Raw genomic sequence first — 18,617 nt, forward strand, 5'->3', positions numbered from 1 at the left:
TACGATCATCTACACTGTAGTTCTTTTGGAAGAGAGTTATTGTGGGAGCTTTCATCAGCACAGATCCGGTGAGGTGTGCCCTAGGCTTGACAAAGAAATCTTTGAAGAGGACGAGGCTACTCTACAAGACCATCGATACGAATACCGAGGGGTTTTATTTATGGATTGCTTGTTTTTACTTTCGATTTCATTATTGATTGTATCTTGCTCTATGGATAGCTAAACCCCTAGAGGGTTCTTGGACTTGTAAACCATAGGATGTTATTGTTTCATTGACTTTTTATTATGTTTCTTTAATTGAGTTCCAAACTTGAATGCTTGTTGAATGATTTCTCCCTGAGAGTGACACTAGGGTTGAGAGTCTACATTGGTAATCCTTGTGAGTGAGTGACAAACCATGAAGGTTAGATAAAGCAAGAATGGAGAGGGTCGAGAGGGTGAGCCAAGAGGCAGTGGAACGTCCCCTTTCCCCTTCGGTGTGATTTATCCTACTTCCATGTTCCAAGGGTTCTTTGCTGTCACAATAGGGTGAAGTGCTAAGAGAGGAACTCCGCTGCGGCTTAATTGCGCCTGCAACAAAGTGAAGCGTTGAAGTACTCTTAAGTGCTAGGGCATAATTGTGACTAGGGTCTTTCGCCTGGACCAAAGGGTTAGACCTATATTGAAGAATAGGGTTTATCACTTGGAATCCCTAGAGCTTCTTGTAACTATACACAGTGGGAGATGTTGAGACTGAGTGATTTCTCCCGTGGGGCATAGTGTAGAGTTAGTCATGGTTGACCTTAGGTTTGGAATCGTATATTTTAGGATTGTCACGACTCATTAAGTATCAGCTAGGAGACATAATAGTTGGTCTTGCACTTAAAGCAATAATCCTAGGGGGAGAAATGTCCGAGTACCCTACTTTCTATCTATTGCCTTCCTCTCATTTTATTGTGCCTCTCTTTCTTGTTTCCTTTAGTTCTTTTCATATTGATTTTGTTCACACCATTATTGATTCATCTTCACTTTAGTTAAATAGCAATCTTTGTGTTTCTAATCACTATTCGCTGTGGATTAGACTATCCACTCACCGGGGTATTATTACTTCGACAAACCTGTGCACTTGCGGGTCATTATCCACGCCCGTGTGGAAATTTCACATGGGCGTGTGAAAAATCCACAGGCCCGTGTAGTCGCCCGACTCCAGCCCTATTTAAAGCCGATACAGCCCCTATTTCAGTATTATTTTCTCCATCTTTTCCCCAACTTGAGAGAGGGCTTCGACTAGGGTTTTGAGGTGTATATGGCTAGGGTTTTGGAGAGGTTCTACGGCTCTGACATCGCGCGTTGTTTGGAAGAAGGTTATTGGGAGAGCTTTCGTCGGCATCGATCTGGCGAGGTGTATCCTAAGCCGGACAAAGGATCCCTTGCGACGAGTAGAGGTCTCTCCACAAGACCATCGACACGACCATAGAGGGCTTTTCTTTATGGATTCATTGCTTTTACATTCTATTTCTTTGATTGTACTTAGCTTTATGGAGAGCTAAACCCCTAGTGGGTACTTGGGTATTTGTGAACCTTACGATGTAATTGTTTCATTGAATCTCTTTATTATGCTTTCAATAAATTGATGTTTATTGTGAGTTCCAACCTTGAATGCTTGATTGTATGAACATTTCCCCTAGAGTGACACTAGGGTTGAGAGTTCTTCTTGGTAACCTTGTGAGTGAGTGACACACCACGAGCGGTAGACAAAGCTATGTTTGAGAGGGTTGAGAGGGTGAGTCGAGAGGTACAGGAGCGCCACCTTTCCCCTCCGATGTGATAGATTCTACCTCCGTTCCTCGAGTTCTTTGCGGCCATAATAGAGTGAATGGTCTAAGGGATGAACCTCCGCTGGGGCCTAGTTGCACGTGCAATGGAGTGAAGCGTTGAGAGGATCTTAGTATCTAGGGCTTAATTATGGCTAGGGACCTTCCGCCTGGACCAAAGGGTTAGGTCTATAATTAGGAAGAGATTTATCACTTGGAATCCCTAGAGCTTATTGCAACTCTATGCGAGTGCGAGGTGTTGAGATTGTTCAATTTCTCCTTCGGGACATGTATAGAGTTAGGCATAGTTGACCTTAGATTTGGGACTATGTAATGAAGGATTTCCATGACTCACTATTGCATTGATTAGGAAGCATAATAGAGGGTTCTTGCACTTGAAGCGATCGTCCTAGGCGGAGCATTATCCGAGTACCCCATCTTTATCGACTGTCTTACCTTCTTCTTTACTCGTGCTCTCTTACTTGTTGATTTTATTTTTGAGAATTGAATCATTGTCACACTTATCACTATTGATTTATCACATAGCTAAGAAGCAGATTAAGTGTTTTTATTCCCTACTCCCTGTGGATTCGATACCCGCTCATCCGGGATTATTACTTCTAGGACGTATTCTTTTCTTTGAACCTCTTTATTATGCTTTCAATTAATTGATGTTTTATTTGAGTTCCAATCTTGAATACTTGATTATATGAATACTCCCTTAGAGTGACACTAGGGTTGAGAGTTCTTCTTTATAACCCTTGTGAGTGAGTGACACACCACGAGAGTTAGACAAAGCTAGATTGGAGATTGTTGAGAGGGTGAGTCAAGAGGTAGCGGAGTATCCCCTTTCCCCTCCGATGTGATTTATTCTACCTCCATTTTACTCAAGTTCTTTGCTGTCATAGTAGAGTGAATGGGCTAAAGGATGACCTTCCGTTGGGGCCTAGTTGCGAGTGCAACGGAGTGAAGCAATGATGTGATTTTAGCACCTATGGCTTAATTGTGGCTAGGGACCTTCCACCGGAGCAAAGGGTTAGGTCTATATCTAGGGAGAGGATTTATCACTTGGAATCCCTAGAACTCATTGCAATTATATGCGAGTGCGAGGTTGAGAGGTTATTCAACTTCTCCTCCGGGACATGTATAGAGTTTGGCATGGTTGACCTTAGATTTGGGACCATGTATTTAAGGATCTCCACGACTCATTATTGCATCAGTTAGGAAGTATAATAGAGGGTTCTTGCATTTGAAACAATTATCCTAGGTGGAACAATATCCGGGTAGCCCATTTATATCAATTGCCTTACCTTCTCCTTTACTTGTGCTCTCTGTCTTGTTCTTTAACTTTTGTTATTTCACATCCTGTCACACATATCACTATTCATCTTTCATTTAGTTAAGAAACAATTTAAGTATTTTTATTCCCTACTCCCTGTGGATACGATACCCCATTTATCTGGGGTTTTATTACTTTGATAAACCCGTGCACTTGCGGGACATACGCAAGGGGCGTTGTCAGGTACCCCATTTATATCAATTGCCTTACCTTCTCCTTTACTTGTGCACTTTTTCTTGTTCTTTTACTTTTGTTATTTCACATCTTGTCAGACATATCATTATTCATCTTTCACTTAGTTAAGAAACATTTTAAGTGTTTTTATTCCCTACTCCCTGTGGATACGATACCCCACTAATCTAGGATTTTATTACTTCGACAAACTCGTGCACTTGCGGGATATACGCAAAGGGACCTTATCAATATGTAAGAGGGAAACCTTCATTTATGAGCCCCCGTAAGGTAAGAAGTGGTAGGTCAAGCTTAGTGACATTAATCAAATGCTTCGTGGGAGGTAACCTAAGTCTTTACAGTTTTTCTAGTTTTCAGTTTAGTACTTGCATGAATAAGGCTTTGAGTGTTGGTGTCTTGATTTTTACATGCAAATTGCTCGGTTTTTCTTGTGGATCATTGATGTTTTTGTGTGCATAATTGTGTTTGGCGAAGTTATTGGTCGTTTGACCATTTTTTTTCATGATTCTATAGGTTACTTGTGCATAATATAGGCAGGGTTTGAGTAGATGTAAATATTCAGAAATTTTTTTGCAAATTCTGTAATTTTTTCTAAGTCATCCAGAGAAAACACATGGTCGTGTGGAAATTCCATACGGGCGTGTGTTTTCATTCAGAGCTCATCCTGAGAGGACACAAGGGCGTATGTCTATCCCTGTGAATGACCTTGTGATGGTCGCACGCCCCTGTGAAATTTCTACACAGGCGTTTGTTTCTCTGCAGAGGTTCAGAACTCTATCCAGAGACGACACAGGGGCGTGTGTCTACCCTTGTGTCAGACCCTGTGTATTACACACGGGCGTGGGTAATTTCCACACGCCCGTGTCATTTTTTTCATAGAGTTCCTCACCATCCCGAGAAGACACAAGGGTGTGTTAATGCCCCTGTGAGTGGGCCTGTGAAGATCCACGGCAGTATGGAATTTCAACATGGGCGTGTCAAACACTTCGACAATTTTCTAAGGTTGACAGAGAAGCCACATGGGCGTGTGGATGCCCCTGTAGGTCGGGCATACAGGCGTGGGAAATTTCCACACGCTCATGTGGATGTGTTCAGAGACAAAGTGTGCTATCCCGAGAGTACACAGGGTCATGTGTTTGCCCCTGTGAGGCTCTCCTGTGGAGTCACGCAGGCGTAGGTAATTTCCATACGCCCGTGTGGATGTACAGAACACCAAGAGGCGCAGGTTTTCTTTAAAATCTCTTCGTGTTTCTTCATCTTCTTATTCCCAAACACTTTGAGAACACGTTCTTGCGCTCTCTCGACTTCACACTGTCATTTTAGATGGGATTTTACTCTAGTTTTCCGGCCGATTTGAAGTTTTCATTCTCTATTTCGTCGGTAAACCATTGTTCTCTCTTTCTTTGCCAAACCTTGATTTCTCTCAATTAAAATAGTTTATGTGCTTCATTTCTATGAATAAATGGTTGGTGCATGTTTAGAATGAGTTTAGAAATGATTTTAGGGTGTATTTTTGGATTTTTAGCATGCGGCTATGAGGTTTTCATGCCCCGTGGATCCACACATGTGTATGGAATTTCAACACGACCATGTGGATTCCTGTAGTATTGTTTTGTGAGTTTATTTGATCAACTTTCTTTGCAATACTTGTCGGTATGGCACCAAGGACTAAGAAAGCAACCGGCAAATGTCCTCGAGAGGCCTCACCTGAGCAGAAGCATATAGAGTTCTCGATTCTCGAGCACTAAGCTCGATTTGAGCAGTTGTCGAAGCTCAAATTCGGTCAGACATGATTTCCAGATTTGAGCTCACTTAAGGAGGTGCAATTAACTGATAACTTGGCCGATGAGATTGATGGGCTTCTCTCCATGGGTAGCTGGAGGAGATTATTGCTTATACGTTAGCCATTTATCCGTATGCTTACACTAGAGGTGCTCTCATCGTTTGAGTTTGATCAATCTTACAGCTACTTCTCGAGAGTCGGCAAGATCCAATTTAGTGCGTTTGGACATCACCACAGCATGAGCATCAGTCAGTTTTCAATTCCACTTGGACTGTACAATGAGGCACTCACAAACACAAAAGAGTATGCATAGTTACTGACAGACTATCCCGGCGCTTTGACCCCACAGACAGCATATAGAGCATTATGCGGTCAGGGCAGTACGAGCCGGGGGTGTCCAAGGCCATTTGCCTTTCTCGACATGCATACCACTACTTGCATGCTTTTTGAGCAGGTCGGTGAATGGCCATGGTGATAACACAGGGGTACTGAGCAGATAGGAGCTATTATACCAATACTCCATGGTGCAGAGTTAGCCGATCCATATAGGGCACATTGTAGCTGAGAATCTGAGGCACCAGGGGTACTGAGCAGATAGGAGCTATTATACTAGTATTCCTGGATTGGAGTTATTTTCTCAGGCCAGTACATCACCAGACTCATCATCGAGATGGTTATACTAGACGCCATTCGAGTAGTCAAGATGGCGATCATACATGCTCCCCTGGGCATAGACACGATGAGACAAATGGGGATGGTACACAGGTATCGGCCGGGAGTTCATGTTCTGATTATACGCGCACCAGAGATAGCAGAGGAAGAGGCCGACGCAGTTGAGGGGTCTCAGCCGGTTCCTGAGCCTCAGCCCGAGCAGATGGAGACCGATGCACCACCACCAGCACAGGAGTCGCCCCGGTGCGCATGTTTTCTCCATCTCGAGCTTATGATCATTTTGAGAAGCTCGAGAGTGCTGTAGGGGTGCTACAGATCGAGATTTCTGAGGTTTACTTACACAGGCCATGAACCACACAGAGGTGATGGCGTGTCTCGATATGTTATAGTAGGTACGCGAGTTGTATTTCATTGGCTTATCTTTATATACTCAAGTTGTTTTTGTTTTTGTTGATCTTAACTAAACACCCTTGTGTATACGTGCAGATGGTCTTGTGAGTATGGAATTTGAGAACTAGTCATGGACACAGTCTTATGGCCGTGTGTGCTCCACAACCCAATGGGACTTAACTCTAAATGAATATAGCCCCATCAAACGTATCATTCAGAGTTCAGGGGAGTATTGTTCTAATTGCCCACTTCCACATATGATTTTGATTGATTTATATCCTATTGTGCTTGCTTGTGTACATTAAGGGCAATGTACATCTTAAGTGTGGGGGGAGTTCACATTACACATGTTCATTACACAAGTTTTGACTGAAATACATACTCACGTAGCCAATGGTGGTTTACCTTAGTTGCAATGATTGTATTCTTAAGTTAGGTGAATTTTTAACATTAAATGTTCTCATGCTCTAGTTTTTACTTGAATTTCTAGGAATTTTTGTCCGATTGACAATTGTTAGCACTACTCGGTCATTAAACCCTTTTGGAAACTCAAGTTCGATGTTTCAGAGACTAGTTAGTTTTGTATTCTTGTGTTAATTTTGCTAAAACAAAGAAAATTACTTGTTTTAGTTGTGCATTTGGGATGGAAAGGGCTACCACCTATGAAGTATGTAGCTACTGGCATAAGTTGGATACTAGTAATGCTCTAATGAGAGAAAGAGCTATCTCATGGGATGAGTGAAAGCTACCACCCCAGTAGAAAGAGCTACCACCTCGAAAGTGTGAAACTCACCTTAGCGGCCTCTTTGGAAAGGGCTACCTTAGAGGATGTGTGAAGCTACTACATCTTTTCGTTTTGTGTTGTTTTGTAGATAAACAAGTCCCCTATACTTAGAACTTTAAGGACTATATGTTGGGTTGACTTGGGTGAGTTTACATACACTTACACGATTTCGGGTTTGTTGTCCTTTTTCATCTGAGTTTTCAGCTAGAGCATTGATTTTTCATATTTATTGTTGAAAGTTCGCTTACTTGTAGAATGCTCTTCTTGCATGCTTTGGTGAACCTAAGGCTAAGCACTTTCAATATTTCCTTCTTCTATGCTTCATTATTTTATTTTTGCTTGAGGACAAGAAAAAGGTTAAGTGTGGGGAGATTTGAGATGTGCTTGTGTATTACTAATACGAACATCAGTTTAGTGCGTATGGGCTTGTATGACGAGACATACATAGTGACAGAGGAGTATGGACACTTGCCAACCGATTATCCTGGCACCTTGACCCACAGCAGGCATACCAAGCTTTGTGTGCGCAAGGGCAGTTTGAACCGGGAGTGTCCAAGGCCACATGTTTGTCCCGGCCGAGCTACAGGTATTTAGACTCAGTCCTTAGTAGATCTGTGCATGGGCGAGGTGACAACACAGGTGTTTTGAACTGGCAAGGGTTACTTTATTTATATGCCATGGTACGGACTATGTTGATTTACCTGGGGCACGTTGTGGTCGATTTCCTAAGGCACCAGGGCTAGAAAGGGAGAGTGGTAGTATTATTTGCTGGACCCTACGTCACTAGAATTATCCTAGGGATCGGCCTTGGGGATGCTATCCGAGGGGCGCAACAAATAGTTGTTCCTACCCCTCTTGGACTTAATATGCTTAGGATGATTGGACTAATGCGCAGATATGGGCCAGGAGCTTACATTATGGTTACATCTACCACCAAGAGCGCCGAGGAGACCGAGGCTCTAGGGCACACGTTCACTCCTTCCTGAGCCTATGATCGTATTGAGAGACTTGAGAGCGCTGTGAGTGTATTATGGTCAGAGATCACCGAGATTTGAGCGATACAGTCAGCACAGTATACCGCAATGATGGCCCGTATCGACATGTTACAGTAGCTATTCACTAGCCGACCTCCGACTCCTTCGGCGCCACCAGCCTCACCATCACCAGATCCACCAGCATCTTTTGATTATCCTGCAGCAGCAGAAGTAGCAGAGCCGACACTGATATTTGATGCATTCTTTATTTTCTTGTTACTTTACTTTATTTTGTATTGTTGTTACATTTGCACTACTCAGAAAGGATTTTCCTTCTGAGTATGTCTTTTATTTTTGTTTCGTTTTTTTGAGTTGTATTCATTTCTCTATCTTTTATATACTCGAGTTATTTTTATTTATTGAGCTTTACAGAACCCCCTTGTGTATACGTGCAGATGGTCTTGTCAATATGGGAATTAAGAACTAGTCATGGACACTGCCAAGGTGTTTTTACAGTTGGCCGTGTGTGCTTCACAACCCGTCGGTACTTCACTCCGAAGGATTTAGTTCCATCAAATACAATAGTAGGAGTCAAGGGAGTATTTTTTCGATTGCCTCTCCCACATATATTATTGATTGTTTTACATTATTAGTGATCTTGAATGTGTACATTGGGGACAATGTACAACTTAAGTGTGGGGGGAGTTTCATAGTGCATATGTCTGTTATATTAGTTTTGATTGACATACATGCTCTTATAGCCAATGGTGGTTCACCTTAGTTGCAATGACTGTATTCTTGAGTTTAGGAGAATTTTTAACATTGAATGTTCTCATGCTCTAGTTCTTGCTTGAATTTCTAGAAATTTTTGCCCGATTGACACTTGTTGCACTACTCGTTCATTAAACTCTTTTGGAAACTCAAGTTTGATGTTAAAGGGACTAATTAGTTTTGTTTCTTGTCTTTATTTTGTTGAAAAAAATGGAAAATGAAAAAGGAAAGAAAGAAAAATATAGTGTTTAGTTGTTCATTTGGGGGTGGAAAGAGCTACCACCTATGAAGTATGAAGCTACTTTCATAAGTCAGATACTAGTTATGCACTAATGAGAGAAAGAGCTATCTCATGGGATGAGTGAAAGCTACCACCCCGGTAGAAAGAGCTACCACCTTGAAAGTGTGAAAGCCACCTTAGCGGCCACTTTGGAAAGGGCTACCATAGAGGATGTGTGAAGCTACTACCATCTTTTTAATTATTGTCGCTTTGTGTAAATAAATAAGTTCCTTATACTTAGAACTTTTAGGAGTATAATTTGGGTTGACTTGAGTGAGTTTACACACACTTACACGATTTCGGGTTAGTCGTCCTTTTTGATTCAAGTTTTTAGCTAGAGCATTGCTTTTTCGTATTTAGTATTGAAATTTCCCTTACTTGTAGAATGCTCTCCTTGCATGCTTTGGTGAACCTAAGGCTGAGCACTTTCATTATTTCCTTCTTCTACGCTTCAATGTTTTTATTTTTGCTTGAGGACAAGCAAAAGCTTAAGTGTGGGGAAGTTTGATAAGTGCTTGTGTGATAAGAATGCAAAGTGTTCTTTCCTTATGATAAGCATTACTTTTATCAGGTTTTAGCGCTAATACTTGTGCATGTGTGTTACTTTCATGCATATAGGGTTGTGAAGCTAAGTATTGAGAAAAGAAGCCAAAAGTATATTGTAATCGCATTGTTTGGTGGAATCTTGGAAGGAACAAACGCGAAGACACAAGTGAGAATCCAAGATACGTGAATGTCTGCCAACCTTTCATGAATTCATGTCATTACAATAGATTAGAGGGCATAATGACAGTCACATTTGCATATCCTGACTCATGCATTGATGACAAGAACTTCGCCAATGAAGCTTTTGATTGAAGAAGACGTGCGATCTACGGCATAAACGTGTCCCCGTTTATGTTACCTCGATAAAGAGTGTGGAATTGGGAGTGTTCTAGCCGGCTACTGTAGCAATTACTATTCATAGCCGGCTGAAAATGAGATTTCCAGAGAATCAACATGGGCCTGTGGAAATTCCCCATGCCCGTGTGGAAATTCCACAGGCCCGTGGGAAACATCCACAAGGGCGTGTGGATGCCCGATTCCAGCCCTATTTAAGCCGCGATTCAGCCTGATTTTGGGGATCTTTTTTACCTCTTCTCTTCCACTTTTCTCTATCATTTGGGAGACCGTCTGTTAGGGTTTCGAGAGGCTTTTGACACATATTAGGAGTAGTTTGAAGGATTTGATATCACGATTCACTTGGAAGAAGGTTATTGGGGGAGCTTTCGTCGGCACAGATCCGGTGAGGTATGCTCTAGGCCGGACAAGGGAACCCTTGGAGAAGACTCAACTACTCCACAATACCATCGAGATGAACACTGAGGTGGTTTTTCTATGGATTACTTGTTTTTACATTCGATTTCATTGTTGATTGTAACTAGCTCCATGGAGAGCCAAACCCCCTAGTGGGTACTTGGATTTGTGAACCCTAGGATACTATTATTTTTTTAAACATTTTATTATGCTTTCCTTAATTGATGTTTTAATTGAGTTCCAATCTTGAATGCTTGTTGAATGATTTTCCCCTTAGTGTGACACTAAGGTTGAGAGTTTATATTGGTAACCTTTGTGGATGGGTGACACGCCATGAGGGTTAGACTAAGCTAGATTAGAGAGGCTTGAGAGGGTGAGTTGAGAGGTAGCGGAGCGTCCCCTTTTCCTTTCGATTTGATTTACTCTACCTCCACGTTCCAAGAGTTCTTTGCGGTGATAGTAGAGTGAATAGGCTAAGTGATGACCTTCCGTTGGGGCTTAGTTGCAAAGGCAACGGAGTGAAGTGGTGAACTGATTTTAGCACCTAGGGCTTAATTGTGACTGGGGACCTTCCGCCTGAACCAAAGGGTTAGATCTACACATAGGAATAGGGTTTATCACTTGGAGTCCTTAGAGCGTCTTCCAACTGTAAACAGTGTGAGGTGTTGAGACTGATTGATTTCTCCATCGGGACTTGGTGTAGAGTTAGTTATGGTTGACCTTAGATTTGGGACCATGTATCTTAGGATCTCCACGACTCATTAATGTATTAGTTAGGAAGCATAATAATTGGTTTTGCACTTGAAACGATTATCTTAGGCGGAACAGTATCCAAGTACCCCACTTCTATCGATTCCCTTATCTCTTTTTTCTTGTTTCTTTTACTCTTTTTTACACCACACCTTATCAACACAATCATTGTTCATCTTCACTTGGTTCTGTAGCAATTTAAGTATTTTTTTACTCCCTACTCCATGTGGATACGAAACTCCACTCACCTTAGAATTTATTACTCGACAAACCCGTGTATTTGCGGGTAACAAGCAAGGGGCGTTGTCACAATGATAGGAAGATGTTCATTAATTTTATCCCTTGTTGAAGAAGAGATGCGATCTATAGCATAGACTTGTACCCGTTTATGTTGCATCAATGAAAAGTGTGGATTCGGGAGTACTGTAGTAAATCATCATAGTAATTTACTATACCAATTACTGTTCACAGGCCGCTGAAAAGCCAAATTCTGCAGATTCACACTAGCGTGTGGAAAATCCATACGCCCGTGTGGATTCCGGATTCCAACCCTATATAAAGCCATGACTTGTACCGATTTGGGAATCCTTTTTTCCATCTTTTCTCCATATTTTCTCCAACTTTGGAGAGGCCTACAGCTAGGGTTTAGAGGGGCTCTGGCAAGATTTTTAGAGTGGTTCTAAGGTCATCGACACTGCGTTCCTTTGGAAGAGAGTTATTGGGGGAGCTTTCGTCGGCACCGATTCGGGGAGGTGTGCCCTAGGCTTGACAAGGGAACCTTTGAAGAGGACGAGGCTACTCCACAAGACCATCGACACGAATACCGAGGGGGTTTTACTTATGGATTTCATGTTTTTACTTTCGATTTCATTATTGATTGTATTTTGCTCCATGGAGAGCTAAACCCCTAGAGGGTACTTGGACTTGTATACCCTAGGATGTTATTGTTTCATTGAGCTTTTATTTTGTTTCTTTAATTGATGTCTGTAATTAAGTTCTAATCTTGAATGCTTGTTGTATAATTTCTCCCTTAGAGTGACACTAGAGTTGAGAGTCTACATTGGTAATCTTTGTGAGTGAGTGACACACCATGAGGGTTAGACAAAGCAAGATTGGAGAGGATCGAGAAGGTGAGTCAAGAGGTTACGGAATATCCCCTTTCTCCTTCGATGTGATTTATCCTACTTCCATGTTACAAGGTTTCTTTGCGGTCACAATAGAGTGAAGTGCTAAAAGAGGAACTCTGCTAGAGCTTAGTTGCACAAGCAACAGAGTGAACCGTTGAAGTAATCCTTAGTGCTGGGGCTTAATTGTGACTAGGATTTTTTTGGTTGGACCAAAGGGTTAGAACTATATTAGAGAATAGGGTTAATCACTTGGAATCCCTAGAGCTTCTTGCAACTGTACAAAGTGTGAGGTGTTGAGAATGAGTGATTTCTCCACCGAGGCATACTGTAGAGTTAATCACGGTTTACCTTAGGTTTGGGACCGTGTATTTTACTATTTCCACGGCCCATTAAGCATCAGTCAGGAGACATAATAGTTGGTCTTGCACTTGAAGCAATAATTCTAGGAGGAGAAATGTCCGAGTAACACACTTTCTATCGATTACCTTCCTCTCATTTTATTGTGACTCTCTTTCTTATTTTCTTTAGTTCTTTTCATATTGATTTTGTTCACACCACTATTGATTCATATTCACTTTAATTAAATAGCAATCTTTGTGTTTCTGATCATTATTCTCTATGGATTCGACTACCCACTCACCGTGGTATTATTACATAGACAAACTTGTGCACTTGCGGGTCACACACAAGGGATGTGTTAGTTGAAAAATTTTAGTTCTTTGTGGCTTCTCTTCTTCTTCTTCATGGTTGCTATAGTACCCCGAGATGAGGAGGAGGAGAAGAAGAAGAAGAAGGAGAAGCAGAAGAAGGAATGGAAAGAAAGAGAAAGAAGAAGAAAGAAGAAGGAACTTGGAGGTTTTGAGAGAAGAAGGAGCTTGGTGCTTGATTGGTAAGGGTTTTAAATAATTTTATTTTGAGATGTATGGGTGAAAGTTTGAATGTTTGTATGTCTGGTTGGTAGATGAAGAAGAAGATGTTTGTATGTGTGGTTGGTTGATGAAGAAGATAACGGTTTGGAAGAAGGGTTGATGGAGAAGATGAAGTGGTGGTTATTAGATGAGTTTTTGTGTGGAAAAACCATTGTTTTTGAGTGGATTTTTGCATGTAATGAAAAATGGATTCTCTGTTTTATTGTAGCATGAATGTAGTACCGAGATTAGGGTTTGTTTGGGTAATTATATTGATGATGATGGTGGTTAAGTTGATAGTGATGATGGTTAAGTTGAAGAAGATGATTAAGATGATGATGATGATTGTTGGAAATGTGTTGGTTGAGTTAAATTGGTTTGGTTGAGTTGGATTGATTAAATCAAGTTAAGTTAGTTTGAAATTAAGTGGTTGGTTAAATTGATTTGGCTAAAGTTGAAGTTGGGTTGGATGAGAGTTGTTGTGATTGGGTTTAATTGAGTTGATTTTGTCTAGGTTTGATCAAATCAAGATTAGTTGTGGTTGGGCTTGAACTGTTTTGGCTAAATTAAGTTGGTTGAGGTTGATTTCGACTTGGTTTAGATTTTGTATAATGACTTTTTGGTCAACCAATTTAAGGAGAATTGGGTTCAGTTGAACCAAGCTATTCAAGAGATTTTGTATTATAATTGAACCTGTTTAAGTGAAATTAAGATTGGTTCAGGTTGGTTCAAAATGGTTTAGCCCTAATTGAGTTGGTTTAAGTGCAATTGAATACCAATTTGATTATGCAAGGTCGGAGTTTAACCGGTTGGAGTGAGTGGGCCCAATTAGAGAGTCAATTATTTGTTTCTTGTATTTTCTTTTTGATTCAGTTTTGTAATTAGCCTGTATTTATTCACTTTATTCTGTTCTCTTGTTAGGTGTTGTTCAGGATTGGGAGGGAGTTCCAGGTCTAGCTAAAACCCAAGGGAAACCAGGTCAGTTGGTAGTGACTATTATTTTGGATAATTTGTTAATTGATACTATTTTGAAATAATTATTTAATGGCTACTATTTGGAGATAGTTATTTAATTATTCCATTTTATATTATTTATCCATTTTATATTTTTAAAGGTTACTTATATTTATTTGCAGTTTGCTATGCTATAGAAACCATATGAGTATATCTGGTTTTGACAATTAAATTATGCACAATTCTTCTAAGAGAATGACTATGATTATTCTATATTGCTTAAGTAAAGTTTATTGGTTATTACACTGGCATTGAGATTTTAAATGGAATTGAAATGAGTTATTTGCGTATATTTCATACTTGAAAAACATTATTGTTCAAGGCAAAGATTTTCGGATTGTTCCTTGATTCGTAAGTTGTGTGTTGATTTATGTTAAAATCTTTGGATATGCTTGTGTTTATCATTTCCGTGGGGAAATGGCAGATATTATAGATATTGATTTTTGTCCTACTTTAGACTCCTCATTGTGAGATGCATGTTTGTATTATTTGGTTGGTGACATCCTACTGCAATAGCCGGTTTTCACGGCTAGCCTATTGAGGTGGCATGGAAGACCGGCAAACTTATTGATCCTATTCATGTGGGAGTGTAGAGCCCTGACGACAGGTTCATCAGGAAGCCAGGGTCAGCACACGGTGGACCGATGGGTCAACCTTAAGGACATGAGTTCTTTGACGGCTCTAAACCTAGCCGCGGCCATGGCGACGGTTTAGAGAGGTTTCTAGACTATATTGCATTTCTTTTGTTGTGCTATATTAAAGTTGTGGTTTTGGTGGCTCTCAACCTAGTCACGATGACGGCTAACTCGAGAGTGTTTTAGGCTGATGATTTGAGAGCGGATTTTACTTTACTTGTTATTTTGGATTGTGATTAGGGGGCAAAGCCAGCTGTCACTCTTAGGAGGGCAGTCGCTCACAAAAAATTTGTATTTTCTGAGAAAATTGATTTGATGTTAGTTTATATTGAATTTATGTTTCGAAAGGTCTTTAAAGTGGTATTTTGCCAAATTTCTGGCTTTTGTGAAAGTTGGAAAGTTATTTGCGAAAAAATTGATCTTTATATATTTGTATATGCTACACTTAATTATTTGTAATTATTGAGCCAATACCGACCAACTGAATGTACTGTAGTTGTAGGAGCAAGACCGTACCAGATTGCCTGTGTGAGTATAGAGCCAGTCATGGCTGAGTTCATGGTTATAGTGGATCCTTTTTATTTCTACTATTGGTGTCGTGATTGTGTAGCGGGTGTACCCGCACGTTAGAGTAATTGTGCTTATTGTATCCGTGTATTTGAACCTGTAGCTTTGTAAGTTGTTAAGCATGTGCTGTAAGTTTGATTTGGTTTTTTTCAGGTGTGTTAGTTTTCCAGTTAAAGTGCATTTTTAACTGATGTGTGCCACATTTACCTCGGTAGAAGGGGTGGATGTGACACTTCCACTTGCCATCGATCTTTTGCCTCTTGTAATGACTTTATACTTCTGATTTCAACCCCATTTACCACTCAAAACTAATTTTTCTTCATTTGGACCTATATAAAGAATTAATGATGCAGCTGTAGTTGAGGCATCTTCTTCTCTTAGTGTTAATTGTGTAGCACTTTGCATTAGTGAAACATTGATTTGTGTAGATTGAGTAGCATCATTGGTCATTTTTAGGGAGGTGAAGATTGGGAAGTTAATGTTAAAATTTTCAACTAATGCATGTGCATGAAATCTTTATCACCAAAAAACATTGTATCAAATCAAAACTGCACTCATTTTGAACAACATATATGTCATCCGCAATACATAAAAATCTTGTATCAGTGCAAAATAAGAGAATGACATCAAGAAGCACTTAATTAAGAAAAGCAAGTTCATGGTCATTATATCTTTAGTTGAAAACTTATCGTGTGTGCAGTAATAGAACATGTAGCATTTATGCATTGAGAATTATATGTATATAAAGAATAGATACAAATGTACAATCAATTATTATAGAGATGCATTACTTCACTAATCACCCCACTAGCTATGTCATCAAACTTTGGTCATTGAAATTAGTATCAATCCAAAGTATATGGGCCTAATAAGAATATAGGGTTAAGCAGTAGCTTGCCATTTGCCTTTCTAGATCTTAATTCCAATCTAATAAATAACCAACACAAGCTAATTAGATTCTAATGAGATACATGGTACAACTAAAAGCCCTGGCCCGTATTGCCTCTCGCCATAGGTTCGATCGGCCACTCCAATCACCCAACCCAAATAACCACCTTGATCACAGCACCCACGAGCCCCAAGCATGACTCCAATCATGGCACCAAGAAACCCATGATGGTTCAACCACACTAACAGTACCTCGTTGACATAGAGAAAGAAAGAAAGAAACGAAGAAGAGATAAGGGTTTAGCCAATTGGATACTTTAATGAATTTTTTTATTTTTTTAAAGTCAATATTAAATTATAAATTAAATCTATTTCGATTGAAATTAATTTCTTATTTTATAAATACAACATTTGTTAACATTTTCTAATTAATATATGTTGTTGCTATTTTAAAAATTTTTAATACGTAAAATGTGTTTATAAAACGTCATACCAAACTAAGTTTATTAATTTTCTAAAAATAACTAACATAATTAAATTAAATGATTTATATTTTTTATTTTATTATAATAAAATTTATTATTATTTTTTACCAATAAATAAATATGAAATGTACTAAAAATCTTACCCATAAAAATATTAATTTAAAAATTTAAAAATCTTATGGGTAGTTTGAAAATATTTAATTTAAAATTTTAAAATCTTTTGGGTGAAAAAATGAAATGTATTAACGAAGTAATTGATGGTATGAAGAAGTGAAGAAGGGGAACTTCGGAAGTTGGGATTTTAGAAGAAATTATACTTACAAGTTGGGATTTCAGTAAAGTTGATAAATATCTTATTTTATCTAATCTTAATTTTAATATAACATATTTATCTATAATAGAAATTAAAAAAGTTTTGATTAAAATTTGTAATACATTTTTTTATATAATTTTCTACGAGCATTGCATGGGAGCAACACTAGTTTTATGATAAGTGCTTGTGTATTACTAATACGAAGTATTCTTTTCTTACATTGAACATTACTTTTCTAAGATGTTATCGCTTATTCTTGCATATATGTGTTTTTTTGTGCATCTAGGGTTGTGGAGACAATTGTAGAAGAAATGAACCAAAAGTAGATAGTGGATGCATTTGTTGATGAAGTCTGGGAGTGAACAAACATGAAGACACAAGTTGTGCTCAAAGACATGTGAGTGTGTGCCAATCTCCATGGTGCTCGAACGATTACACAATTTGGAGGGGGCACGAAGGCAGTCACACTCATGTATTCCGGCTTGTGTAATACTAGCAAGATTTTCGTCAATGTGGTTTAGTTGAAGACGCGACGCAATCTACAGCATAAATGTCTGCCCATTCATGTGGCCTTGATTAAAACTGTGGATTCGGGAGTATTTTGGCAAAGTACTATAGTAGTTTACTATAGCAAAAGTAATGTAGTAGTTAATATTGATAACTCGTAGGAAATCGACTTCTGGTAATTCACACGGGCATGTGGAAATACCACATGCACGTGTGGATGTCCAATTCCAGCCCCTATAAAAACCGTAACTTCAGAATTTTGCAGAAATCTTTTTCTCATCTTTGCCCAATCTTTGGAGGTGCTCATGGCTAGGGTTTGGAGAGGCTTTGGCTAGGTCTATGGAGTTGTTCAACGGCCTTCGACACCGCATTCCTTTGGAAGATAGTTATTGGGGAAGCTTTCATCGGTATTGATTCGGCGAGGTGTGCCCTAGGCTTGATGAGGGAACCCTTGGAGAAGATGAGGCAAGTCCACAAGATCATCAATTCAGACTTAGAGGAGGTTTTTCTTATGGATTGCATGCTTTTACATTTGATTTCATTATTGATTATATCTTGATCCATGGAGAGCTAAACCCCTAGTGGGTGCTTGGATTTGTAAACCCTAGGATGATTTTATTTTATTGACTCTTCTTTTGCTTCTTTAATTGATGTTTTAATTGAGCTCTAACCTTGAATGCTTGTTGTATTGATTTTCCCTTAGAGTGACACTAGGGTTGAGAATCTATCTTGGTAATCCTTGTGGATGAGTGACACATCATGATTGTTAGACAAAGCATGGTTGGAGAGGGTCAAGAGGGTGAGTCGAGAGATAACCGAACATCCCCTTTCCTTTCCGATGTGATTTATCCTACCTCCACGTTCCAAGAGTTCTTTGCGGTCATGATATAGTGAAGTGCTAAGAAACAAACTTCGCTAGGGCTTAGTTACACAATCAACAGAGTGAAGCATTGAAGTAATCCTTAGTGTTGGGGCTTAATTGTGACTAGAGGTCTTTCGCCTGGACCAAAGGGTTAGATCTATATTAGGGAATAGGGTTTATAACTTGGAGTCCCTAGAGCTTCATGCAACTCCATACAGTGTAAGGTGTCGAGAGTATTCTTTTCTGCTGGGGCATAGTATAGGGTTAGTCATGGTTGACCTTAGGTT

Source organism: Dioscorea cayenensis, chromosome 7 (assembly GCF_009730915.1).
Source record: "Dioscorea cayenensis subsp. rotundata cultivar TDr96_F1 chromosome 7, TDr96_F1_v2_PseudoChromosome.rev07_lg8_w22 25.fasta, whole genome shotgun sequence".
Taxonomy (NCBI): Eukaryota; Viridiplantae; Streptophyta; class Magnoliopsida; order Dioscoreales; family Dioscoreaceae; genus Dioscorea; species Dioscorea cayenensis.